At 40.4% G+C, this 12,506-nt stretch overlaps 1 protein-coding gene across 22 annotated transcripts in view; it reads left to right on the top strand.

The window, feature by feature from the left end:
- The window catches only part of ZNF536 (zinc finger protein 536), a 344,757-nt gene that overhangs the window by 328,560 nt on the left and 3,691 nt on the right, over positions 1-12,506 (top strand). The gene's annotated exons all lie outside the window — the stretch shown is intronic.

Here is a 12,506-nt window from a genome sequence, read left to right on the forward strand (position 1 = left end):
TGTTTGTCAAAAAGAATACAATAAAAAAAAATCCTCTGTCTTCTAATATCTATTTTTATTTGAATTTTGATCTGCCATCTAGGCAAAAGAGTAAAGCCCACACTGAGAAGACCTTTGGTAGGTGGGTCTGGATGTTTGTTAGCTGAGAGCCAGCGTGGGAAATGTTGTGTTAAGAAAATTTGCAGAAAAAATTCTATGGAAACCAAAGCAAGAGAAATATTTCAGGCAGGCTCTTCCTTTTAAAAATTAAGTGGGTGGCTTTAAGGGATGCTGATTTATTTTGGAGTGTGGGTTTAGAGGCATGCTTCGATTGGAAAAAACAAATTCTAATGTTCACTAAAAACTCAGGAATTTATAATGTAGAGAAGAGGTTGAATGAAACAGTAGATCCAGAAATTTTGCAATTTACTGCATAATAAAAAATAAGTATTTTTAGTGTTTGTTTGGCTGATTTTTTTAAACATGACTTCACATTTAAATATGGTGAGTCAAAATCCTCTATCCCAAACACAGGTCTCTGAATATCTTTATTTTGGTATGTGAGCATATTGCAGGGGGATGCCAGGTTTGCCTAGGGATCCAGTGGCTTTGACATACTCTAGTTTACAGTACCTGGAGTGTGCTCAGTTGCTAATGTGTTTTGCATGCAAGATCACTGTGCTTCAACATGACAGCCAGGAAAAATGTCACTTTCTTTTTAATTGCAGCAGGACTTAATTTGGGGGAGAAAAAAAAAAAATCAAAAATTAAAATCGCATTCTTTGTTAGAAAATTGTTCTACAAGAGTCCAGTCAGAAAGCTTCTGGTACTTAATAAAGTCAAATTCCTGCCTGAGCGTTCCCGTGAGCTCCCATGGAAGCCAGCAGGAGTTGCACATGGGTACCGAGGGCAGCATTTTGCCCTTAGGACTGAATTTCCCAACTGACTATTCTTTTAGACTGTCTTTTGATTAACAATCTGTTTGCAGCAGGCTAGGGCCAGGGAGGCAGTGTATACCCCACTGTTCAAATCTGTGGCAAAATATTCTACAGAGAGCTACTTAATAAATATCAACTTGCTCCAATAGTCTTTGAGAAATACCTCAACAGATAGCAATCAATCGAGGGCTGAGTTGGGAAAAAAAATTACAAAAGGACATCAAAGAGGTTCTCATTCCCAGTCTATTGCTCTATTTAAGGGTCCTATAATTCGGTGAGGTTGTGTGCTAAATAATTTGTAAGCCTTCAGAACATCCAGGTTATTGTTTGTGGACAGATGGTGCATCACATTTTATTGCTTATTCCTTCTGTGGTTTCTCATATGCAGGACTGATGTGCACTCTGAAGTCTTTGTTTCCTTGCTAAAATCTCTAATCTAAAACAGGCAATCAAGCACACAGACAGTGCTTCAGAAAGCATAATCATACTTTTAAAGGGGGAAAAAAACATTTCAGCTGCAGTTAGGAAGCAGATGTGTTCCCTGAAAATGTAAAAGGTTATCAGAAGTATTAAAATAGGGAAATAGACACGGAATTTGGGAGCACCGGGGAGAGCATGTATTCTCTCCCAGTACTGCAGGGTAGGTGTGCCTTTTCCTAGGCTACCTGCTTTGTAGCTGGCTCTCTGTGGAGCTGGTGTAGCAAAAGCCTTCGGAGACTGGCTTTTGCTTCCACCTTTCCCCTGAGATTGGCAGTCTTTGTCTTTTACAGGCAAGGAGCAGCCGTGTTGTGATCCTGGAACCGCTGCTGCCCCGAAGAGTTAAATCATGTTGATATACAGGAAGGAAATGGAATAGACTAACTCTACTCTTTTCTTCCTACGGATTTTTCTTTTTATTCTGAAGATAGAATTACTGTTTGTAAGCATCTGAAAGTCATTAGTGGCTCTGCAGTCTGTCAGGTGCCGACGCAAAAAACTGCTGAAACTGAACGGGTTCCTGTGCGGAGTGCTGGGAATTTGTCATGTGCTGATGAGCAGTTATAATAATATATGAGCAAATCACAAGCATTCTGCAAATTAATCAAATTTTTTTTCCCCTTCTCCCTTGTCTCTGGGAGAGTGGCTTTGCCGGCAGACGTAGGTGAAGCAGTTTTACTCACAGATGGTAGCTCTGGCATCAGATGGAATTTATATAACAGTAATTCTGATTTCCTGCCAAAGTAGCACTGAAAACACCAGGGAGATTGTACAAGACAAGTCATGTGGTTTTGCTGAGGTTGTTGTGGGAAGTTTAAGGGGGGAAATCTCAAATTTTCCTCTTTGCATTTATTGTTTTAGCCTGAAGGGCCAGAAATCGTACACCATTCTGCCATCGGCGAAATCCAACACATCTTTTTTTATGAATTGCGCTGAAAGAGTGCTTCCCAGCTGTTGGAACTGCTGGCGGGGAGGGAGCCACATGACTCCTCATCCTTTCCCTTTCCATACAAGGATTAAAGAGGGGAGGGTTCAAAAGGTTGCTGCACTACATGTTGGAGTGAGGCAGGGTCTCCCTTCCCAGGAAGCGATGCCATGTTCACTTAGGTTATACTCCCTCTGGCATAACAAAACACAGGGGGCTGTTCAGGGCTTCAGGAAGCACACTGCCAGTGGGTCTCCCTCCTCATTAAAATGGGAGGGTTTTGAATGAGGTTAGTCGGGTAGATTAAGGCTATTAGTTGTGGCTCTGATGACATTTCCAGTTTGATCACTGGAAAACAGAGACGTGGGGTTTTTTACCCGTTAAGGTAAGAGCTTGGTGCACTTGTTATTTGGCTTTTGCACAGATGAAACATGCACTGATCTGATGGCAGATCCTATCCTGACTCAGAGCAGCACCGATCTGTTCAAGCCATGGGCTGGCAGCAAGGATGAGAGAGCAGAATAAGGCCCGGTGGCTTCTGAATTGGATCACGTTTTTAAAAACAAAAGCAGTCTTCCCTGGAAAAATATGACGGTGTTTTTATAATAGCCACATATTGAGTAATGCATGGAGCATCGCAGGACTGCTGTGACACTAAAAGAAAAAAATAGAGGCAAGCAGAATGGGAGAACTTTCAGGGGCTGTTTTTAATAAAGAGGTGAATTCTTTCTGCAGTAGGAAAAATGATAAAAAGATGGCGTATCAGCTACATTATGCAACAAAGTAATGCTGCTGTGTTTTTATAATGTAAGGCACTGCCCATTTGTTTTGGTTTACGTGACTGCAGTGAAATAAGTGGATTAGACTGAAACTTTAGCATGCTTCATTGCAGCTGGTTGCAGACATCTGTCATTCCTCAGCCATACATTCTGGATCATGCCAAGAAGAAAAAGCAAAGTCTGACACCTTTCATTTTAGAGAGCCTTTTATAGAAAAGAAAAGGAGAAGGGGAGAAAGCATTTCCTTTGTGACTTGATAAAAAAGACACTTTTTTTTTCTGTGACAACACCAACAGCACTTTCCAGAGGGAGAGGTCCTGCAAAGTTAATGCTCAATTTACTCTTTGCAGCCCTTTAATTTTTACTGTTTGATCTCCTAGTTTGTTGAATGGGATATAATAAAAATATGTTGGTTTATTTTTTTATGGAAACATTAGCTATATGTACACCTACATCAGAAATGTGCCTGGTGAAAGGTGGGTTGCTGTGAGTTCCCACTCAGGCTGTGCTCATGGTAATTCTGTGCTGTGATGGCACATAATGCAGAAGCATTGCCAATAATGAGTGGTTCTGAGAACTCCACTCACCAAATCCCATAAACAGATAATAGTGATGTTTTAGCAGAATGATTAGTGGGGTTGGGAGCTACTCCTGGATAATTTGAAATATTAGCTATTAGTGAGCTAGATATTTATTTACTTAATGTGTTTTGTTCTTCTTCAGTCTCTCTACTAACACAATGCTGGAGTTAGGGAATCGTGAGGTACATGACAAGTGATAATGTGACAAAATACCTTCTAAATTACCCCAGTTTTGTGAAAAAGCAACAACAAAAATGAAAGGAGAACATGGTTAGTCTAAGTGACATCATACATGCAGAAAACAGATATTCTAGCTTAGGGTCTCACTTCAGCAAATGTTATAGCACATGGATAATTCCATCCCTTCCCACCCAGGTGATTTATGGACCGTGGGACTGGTGGGGAGGCTGGGTATCCTTATAGGGCTGTGCACAGAGGGAGCAGGTCTTTGTATGGCTCAGGCTGTGTGACTGTCCAGTTTGACACCAGCTGATGATGTGACACATCCAAATGTTGGCAGGAAATATTTAGAAAGCTGAGTATGAGATTTTTAAAATTCCATTCTGCCAAATAAAATAAATAAATTCAAGACAGTTGCCCTGAGTGAAAGAGAAAATTCTATTGCTTTTATGAATTGCTAGGCAGAATAAAGGATATTTGGTAGCAAAATCACTAACAAAGTATTTCCTATTATCTTTTGAATTGAATGTTCTCTTTACTAAAATCCCAGTGCCACCAGTATAGCATTTATTCTGGGAAATCATAGCTACATTAAATTCAAATACAGCTTCATTCAAGAAGTGGTAAATGCTCCCTGAAATAATAAATATTTACTGAGACAATTAAAAAATATGACAGAACATTAGCGAGAAAACTTGTGAATGACCTAGTAGGAAAACTGAGATATTTTGCTCAAGGGGGTTAGAATGGGAATATAATGTTATTGAAGTGATTAAAACAAGTAAAGGAGTGAATAGACATAGCAATTAATTGAAATATGTAAGTAAAGGCAAAGGTGGGACTCTGAGCATGTAATTTTGATGATCAGAAGAACTTGGGGTTAGTTAATATTAAAGAAAAGTCTGCCACTTACCTTCAAAATGTGTTTCCATAGTTGCAGTCTCCCCAAAGCATGAGAGAAAGGGAGGGCTGTGAGGACAGTACCCTGCTCACTCCCTGGGCTTGGGTACCTCTCCCCTCTCACGTGAAGGGACACATCAGGATTTGGGAGAACAGGGATTGGTACCAGATGCGAGGAAATGGCTGGAAATGAAAGCTTGGCCAAAAAGACAAGCTCCTGTGAGTTTAGAATTATGAAAAGGATTGATTTCTATAACCATTACCATTATGACTTTAGTCAGAGTTTGCCTGCTTTTTACAACAGGTATCTAGTGCCCTTGATAAGAACTCTGTCCTCTACTTATGTGTATAAACCAAAGTAAATAAATATGTAAAATTAAATGTAATTAAATTTCCCAAAGCATGGGACAATGATAGTCTGGCATTTCAAGCTCAATCAATGACAGCATTCCCACTAACCTCGTTTGGAGCCCGCTGAGGCTCCGGGCTCGTAACTCATGTTTGTCATGTCAGAGCCTGAACTGATGCCATTGTGCACAGGGCACCATGTGTGCACCCAGCAGCCGTGGTCTGAGACACACAGATCCTGAGACAGCACAGTCTTCTGCCTTTATCTCGGAATTTTAGCTTTACTGGGTTCCCATAAAGTTTAATATTTGTTTAGGAAGACCTTTTCAGCTATTCTGCTAAGGCTGTTCCTTTCTTCCAAGAGGAGATCCGTTTCCCTTCTAAATCAAAAGTTTCTGTGTGAATAACTTCTTCTGAAAAAGAAACAAATTCCGTGCTGAGTGGCTGGAGCTGAGTAATTCTGTTTTACCAACTCTGCAAGAAATGGGAAATGTTTGTTTTCCCAGAACTTACAAGTCTCTCTTACACCATCAGTGATTTCACTGGCCATTTCCTAATTCCCTTGTATTTAGTGCACTACAGATGGCTAACAATTTCCTCACTCTACCTCCAAATAATTGCAATTTTCATGTTCCACATAACGAAGGCAAAAAATGTTAAATTAGTGATATTTTCCATAGTTTTGTGAGTGAATCATTCAGTAAGGTAAAACCATAATGATGAAGGACAACAGTAGAATTTATCAGGAGTGCCCAGGTGACTGTCAACCTCTGTGTCAGACCAACCTGCACTTGGCTGTGTTACATAGCAGGGCTGATTTGTTGGTGGTTTTTACTTCTTTTGCTTTTAAAGGAAACTTCAGTGTGTGATAATTAGTGACTGTAGCCTTTTGAGACAGAAATTGAATAATTACTATAAGAACAGTTTTTATTTTAGGGAGAATGTGTGAAATTAACATAATATTTTAATAATATGTGTTAGAGGCAAAGTGTAGCACCAACTTTTGCTTTTCTGTGTCATCATTAAACATTTTAGTGCACTCATCAGCAAGCTGAAATACTTATTTGGAAACACCAAGCACTGTGCAAGGCACTAACTTAAGAACAGACTCCACCTTTGATTACATTTCAGAAAAGCCATGTAGGTATCTGAGGTTTTAATTCCATCCAACTACTGAAGTTTTTCTGTTCAAGTAAAAATCCTCGATAGAATTAGTCACAGGTTAAGTCTTTTTATTTTTGAGCTCTTGTGCAGCCAGTGATAGTTCAGTGAATTTCCACCCAGCCCATACACTGAGTGTCCATCTCTGCAGGACATCAGGGCTGCAGTGTCACGTGGTGGCTTTGGGATGGGTGCTGACCTTGGCAAGTTTTTCTTTTTTCCAGACATTCTTAATGCATTTAGGATCAGGCTGGTGGCTGTGTTTTTTTCATGTGTTGAGTCTTCACCCCAAAGTTATCCTCCCCTGATTAAGATCTTTCCAGTAACTCACAGCAAAAGAAAGGCTCTTCCAGGTGGCAGCACCTGAGCTGCTCCAAAGTGCTCAATATTAGGGAGGAGGGATTTAAGTAACGAGACTGGTGCCATGAAAATTCTTCTGATGACCTGTAAGGACTCAGCAGGACTGAGCCTGGTAATGAAGGAATTCAGCTGAATGGAGGGTGATCAGGGGGTTGCCTTTGCTTTAGGAGTCCCAGTGGAAACATGTAACCCAAAGCCCTAGCCTTGGAAGCTGGAAATGTTCTCTGGCCATATTAAAATCCAGATATCTCTGCATTTTAAAAAAATGTTGCTCCAGAGAAAATCACCAAAAATGCCCCAGATAAGGCTTTTTGGTTTTATGACTTTTCTTGGTCAGCATGAAATAGAATTTTTAAAATTTAATTTTGGTTTTTCTTGTAATCCAAGTAACATGTAAACTTCACAGAATATTGAAATTTTCCCAGAAGATCATCTTGGTTGGTCTTGGACCTGTGTGTAAATAAACATATACTTTTCAATTGTTTTATAAAAACTTTTATTACAGATACCAACCTGATTGTGTGTATTTTAATCTGTCTGGTATTTGGGGAGTTTCATAAAATGCATATTTTGAGACCAATAAAGTGGAATGGCTCAATCAGAGCCATTATTGTCTATTGGACAAATATATTTATTCAGCATTTTCCCATCCATACTGTTATGCTCCAGATCCGATGGCTGCTTTAGAGCCATTCTGCTCTCCTGGGTAATGCATGCAGTACTTGGGATGTTTGCTGCGGATGGGAAATGTATTTATGAAAATTTATACGTTAAAAAAAGGAAATTGCACTAGCCAAGATTTAAATGAAAATAGTTTTCCCTTTGCAAATGCCTGTTATTATGCGCTAATATACTTTCAAATGGCAGTGTTCACCAAGATGCTTGGGACCTGGAGGCTGTGGTCTGAGAGAGACATGAGCTCAGCCCTGCAGTCACTGCCAGAGAACTGGAGATGCTCAGAAAGCCTCTCTTCAAACACAGAAAGCACCTGGCCATTGTTGCCTGCTGTTACTTCTGAGGCAGCATGCACTTCATGTGCTTAGAGATGATTGTACCTCAAGTACAACCTTGGGTGGGGAAAAAGGACTCAGAGCAGCTTTGGGGAGCTCCTGGGGAGGTGTGGGCTTACTGAAGGTGTGAGTGCAGGCTTTGCTGGGCAGCAGATGTGTGATTACATGGACCATTCCACCAGCAACGTTGTGGGACCAAGCATCCCAGTGCAGCAGGCAGTGCCCATCCATCCTGAGCCACTGCAGCCCGTCCTGCTCCAGTGCCCAGGGCTGGCCAGAGCTGCCCTGCCTGTGTGGCATTGCTGCAGTGGCCCAGCATGTTGAGTCCAGGTCTTCAGTGTCCAACATCCCAACTAAAGAGATTTGTTTCCGAGAAATTCAAGCCTTTGAGGCTTTTTCAAATATCTCTTTGCGAGGGAATAATTTGTTTTAAAGAGGTAATTGCTGTTATTTTTGATTTTCACCAAAAGGATTTTCTTAAACCAGGCAAAGAAATCTGAAATGAGTTTGCCGTATTGCATCTCAGTAAGTGCTATAGCCATTGGCCATCTAAGGAAAAACATTCTGTCAGATAATCATGGCCATTTTTGCATTTTAAGGGAACAAATGTCATATCTAAGAAACACATTTTATTCAGAGCTTAATTATAATTTATAGTACATTGCACAGCATTTGTTTTCTGTTCATCATGTTATTGCTCTTCTGTCTTTCCCCTAAATTTATGCATTAAATCGTGTGTGTGTGTGTCTGTATGCCTGTATCTGTGTATATATGTACACATATGCAATATAATACAAAGTGGTGTAGTGGGGACAACAGACGGCTTGTGTGTGATGTATTATTGGCATTTTTCTTTCAAATTACCATTTTCTTGCTGCTTTGGGAGAAAGCCATGATTTTGCTGTGATTAGTACACTTTTAACAATCTGGAATAAATTCCTGATCTTATTCATGTGACTAGCTCAATGCCCATTTTTACATTTTAGTGCAAACCCCTACATATGTGCCTGCAATACCACAAAAATAAGATGTTTCTTTGTGGAAATTTTATAGAATTTGGATGCCGATCAAATATTTTTAGAAGTGGAGAATTAATGCGGCTTGACCATGTAAATGATTTTTTTAATGAAAAAGACTTTAGTATTCATCACTCTTTCTCTCTCTCGTTTGTGTATTCCTTTGTGCTAATCTTAAATAATGGATCCATATCAAAGTTAATAAATTAGTAACTATTAGTAGTGTTTGGATTACAGTTAGTAACCCAGTGCCACTTCATTGACATTGACTTTTTATGTGTTCCAATAATACATTTTGAGTTTTAAAGATTAGACAAAGCAAAATACGGTTTGGCATGTACTTGAATCTTTAACAACTCTTGGGCAATGGCTTTGTTTAAATCCAAGGCCCTTACTTGAGGTAATCTTTCATTTAAGTGGCCCTAAACCCCAGACTGAGATCCATGTCTTTCTCAAAACCTACAGTTTCTGACTGTTCAGCTGATGCACCATGTTGGGCTGCATCAGTCATGCCATGTTATGAAACCTAACGCGATGTGACTGATGCAGCTTGACATGAAGTGTCACAAAGCAACATATCACATCACAAACTTGAAAGAGAAGAAAACAAACTTTGCTTTTTTTTTCCCCCTCAAAGCCTAAATTAATGAAGCAGCATATATTTTTAAAAAGGTGGACTAGTTTCAAACACTGAGGGATTTTTCTTAATATGGGCCTGCAGAAAACTTCTCCATCCTGGCCAGAAGGTACCTCTTATCCACACTCCTTGTGCTCCCTAAAATTCAGTCAAAACTAGAGAATATGATGAGCCAGGGTCACCTCAGCACTGCCACCCCTCCTGGGTCTGATTCTGGGAAGTTTAGATCACTTTTAGAGGAGAGGCTTCAGCAGGTCCTGGAAGTGATCACCACTCCTGGGCAAATCCACACATGCTAAAAGTGTTCTTTGAGTCCAGCCATCATTGTTGTCATTTTAGCTAATTTTGATTATTATTTTCTGCTCTTCCACTTCCTTAGACTATCAGTTTCCAGGCAGAGGATTGCAAAGTCTTTCCACATGCTCAACCACAGCCTTCATAGAACATAGCTCCACAACAGGATTATTTCAGCTGCAAACAATACATTGTCCTCTATCCTGAGTTTTGATCAGAGAAAGATGCACACCATAGTTTGCCCCCCAAGTCCACCTACTTTCATTCTAATTCTTTTTCTACAATTGCAATGCATATCACATCATCTCCTGAACTATCAGGAAGATTCCTTTTTTTTTTTTTTCCTGAAGGGCTTCCATATAATTTTATTGGGAGATATATAGTGGGTAAAATGCATATGAACTATAGCTTGCTAAGAAAGGACCTACCAACCACTGCTAGATAAAGCATTATAAATTTATTGCCAACTTATCTGGGAAGGGTTATTTTAAGAGCCTGCTGCCCACAACAAGTTTTGGAGCTAAAATTAATGAATGGGGATACCTAAAAGAAATGGGAATTTTCCTTCACCCCGTAGTTACAAGCAAATTGCAGATATTGTTATCTTTGCAAGCAAGAATAATCTCTACTTTTTGTACTACTTCTGCTGTAAACAATGTACCGCTTGCTTTCCTATGACCCTCACTCTGTATACATATTTATATATTATTCATATCGGATTAAAAATGAATGTGCTCTTTACCACAGTTGTACTGCATAGTGACAATACAAATTAACTTATTGTGTACTTACTTTTCACAAGGCAGTGATGTGAAATTTTGATGGCCTGAAAAAGTAAGTCGTGGGAGAAGCAATGCAGAACTGAATCCTTGTAGGTGCACTTTATATTGTCTGATTTATTAAAGTGCCTTGAATTAATAAATGACATTCTCTGCATGGAATTTTGAACACGGGTTTGAACTTGGTTCAGTGGTGGGCAAAAAGAGTTTGCTTTTAGTCTGGTGCATGTGAGGTGGTTAGCTCCAGCCACACTTTCTGCATTCCTTAGAATTTGTTCTTTGCAGGAAAGAATTTGGATGGCTGTTTATTAAGAGCTTGTGGGTAAAGCATTAAGAGCTGGTTGGTGAGATCATAGCATCACGGAGTGGCTTGGGTGAGAAGGGACACTAAAAATCATCTCATTCCAACCCTCCTGATGTGGGCAAGGACATCTTCCACTAACCCAGGTTACTCCAAGCCTTGTCTAACTTGGCCTGGAACACTTGGAGGGATGGTGCAGCCACAGCTTCTCCTGTTCTAGGACCACCCTCACAGGGAAGAATTTTGCCTAATATCCAACCTAAACCCACTGTCTGTCAGTTTGAAGCCATTCCCCTATGTCCTGTCTCTCCAGGCCCTTGTAAATAATCCCTGTCCATCTTTCTTGTCAGCCCTTTAAGGTACTGAAAGGCCACAATTAGGTGACTCCTGAGCCTCCTCTTCTCCAGGCTGAACCATCCCAATTCTCTCATGCTTTCCTTACAGGAAAGGTTTTCCATCCCTCAGATCCTCTTGGTGCCTCCTCAGGACTCACTCCAACAGCTCCACGTCCCTCCTGTCCTGGAAGCTTAATATACATAAACATGCATGTTGGAGGCTTTGGGGGTTGTCACTCTTCTGGCAGTCTTCAGCCTATGAAAACAAAGGATGAAGGGGAGCTTTCCATCCTTGAGGAAGGAAATAAGGCTGCATTCCTGGGGCAAGGGCTCAGGACACCAAGTGCTCTTCCCTGGGGTAGCAAGCAGCATGGTTTGGGGGACTCAGCCTTCAGGTGGTGGTGTTGTTATTGCAGTAAAAATGGCAAGTTGTTTGAGCAGCCCAGGGCACTAATTCTGGTTCAAGTGAGTTCACTGTGCTACAGAGATGCTCATGCTCCTGTGCCAGCAGCTGCCCATGCTCCCATCTCTGCTGGGATGACCATGGCAGCATTTCCACTCCAGTACAGGTAGCATCAGTCCAGTTCACAACAGGTCTCTTATTTGTTCAGCTGGTAAATTGCCACCTAAAAGCAAGGGGAGAGGGTCCAGCCCCTTCCCCATTGCAGGAAGCATAATTCTCCTCCTTTGCTGCCCCAGCATCTCTTTTATGCCTGCTAAGTAGTACCACAGCAGCAAGGGAAAATGTGCTCTTCAAATGTGGAGATAGGGTATTGTTTTTCACTTATCCTGGCTTTATGTAGATGGTCTGGCACATTTATTTATTCATTTATTTGAGCAAATTAAAGCAAGCTAAGCGCATTTGACCTCAGATGGTCCTGGTTTAAGTTAATTTGAGAGACAAAGCTCATAAAGTTCCAGTAAAACACATCAACAACTTCCCAGCATAGGTTGAAATGTGATTGTTGAAACATAACCTCCAAAACCAGATACAGCATGGAGATTTGAAGTCACAATAATCTGAAAAATATAGGAAAGCATATTGATAAGCCCCACTGAGAAGTGATATCTTTCATTCATGCCTTTGTTACGTGGTTGATTGCTGTTTTATCCATAAGAAGTGCATCTATCAGATTTTGTGCATTAACATTCCTTTTCTAATCTGGCTTGGACATTTCATTTTAAAGCTGATGATAACCTTGGGCCCTGGTCCAGCAAACACTTACATGCTTGCGTATCTTTATGCACAGGAGTAATCTCACTGGAGTAAATGTTTGCAGGTTTGAGGCCTTGGCTATCTCAATCCATTATTTCTTTCCATTAAAAAGTAATCTGTGTGATTGAAATAAAACATACAATTCTTTACCCAGAAACCCACCCAAAGACAAAGTGTGTTTATTAGACTAAGGGTCTGCACATTGTCATCCTTGAATTGCACTTCAATAAAAAAGATAATTAACAAATGTAAAAGAAGACAGTTTCGTACACGCTGTATTTACAAGAGCT

Source organism: Passer domesticus, chromosome 12, assembly GCF_036417665.1.
Source record: "Passer domesticus isolate bPasDom1 chromosome 12, bPasDom1.hap1, whole genome shotgun sequence".
NCBI classification, from domain to species: domain Eukaryota; kingdom Metazoa; phylum Chordata; class Aves; order Passeriformes; family Passeridae; genus Passer; species Passer domesticus.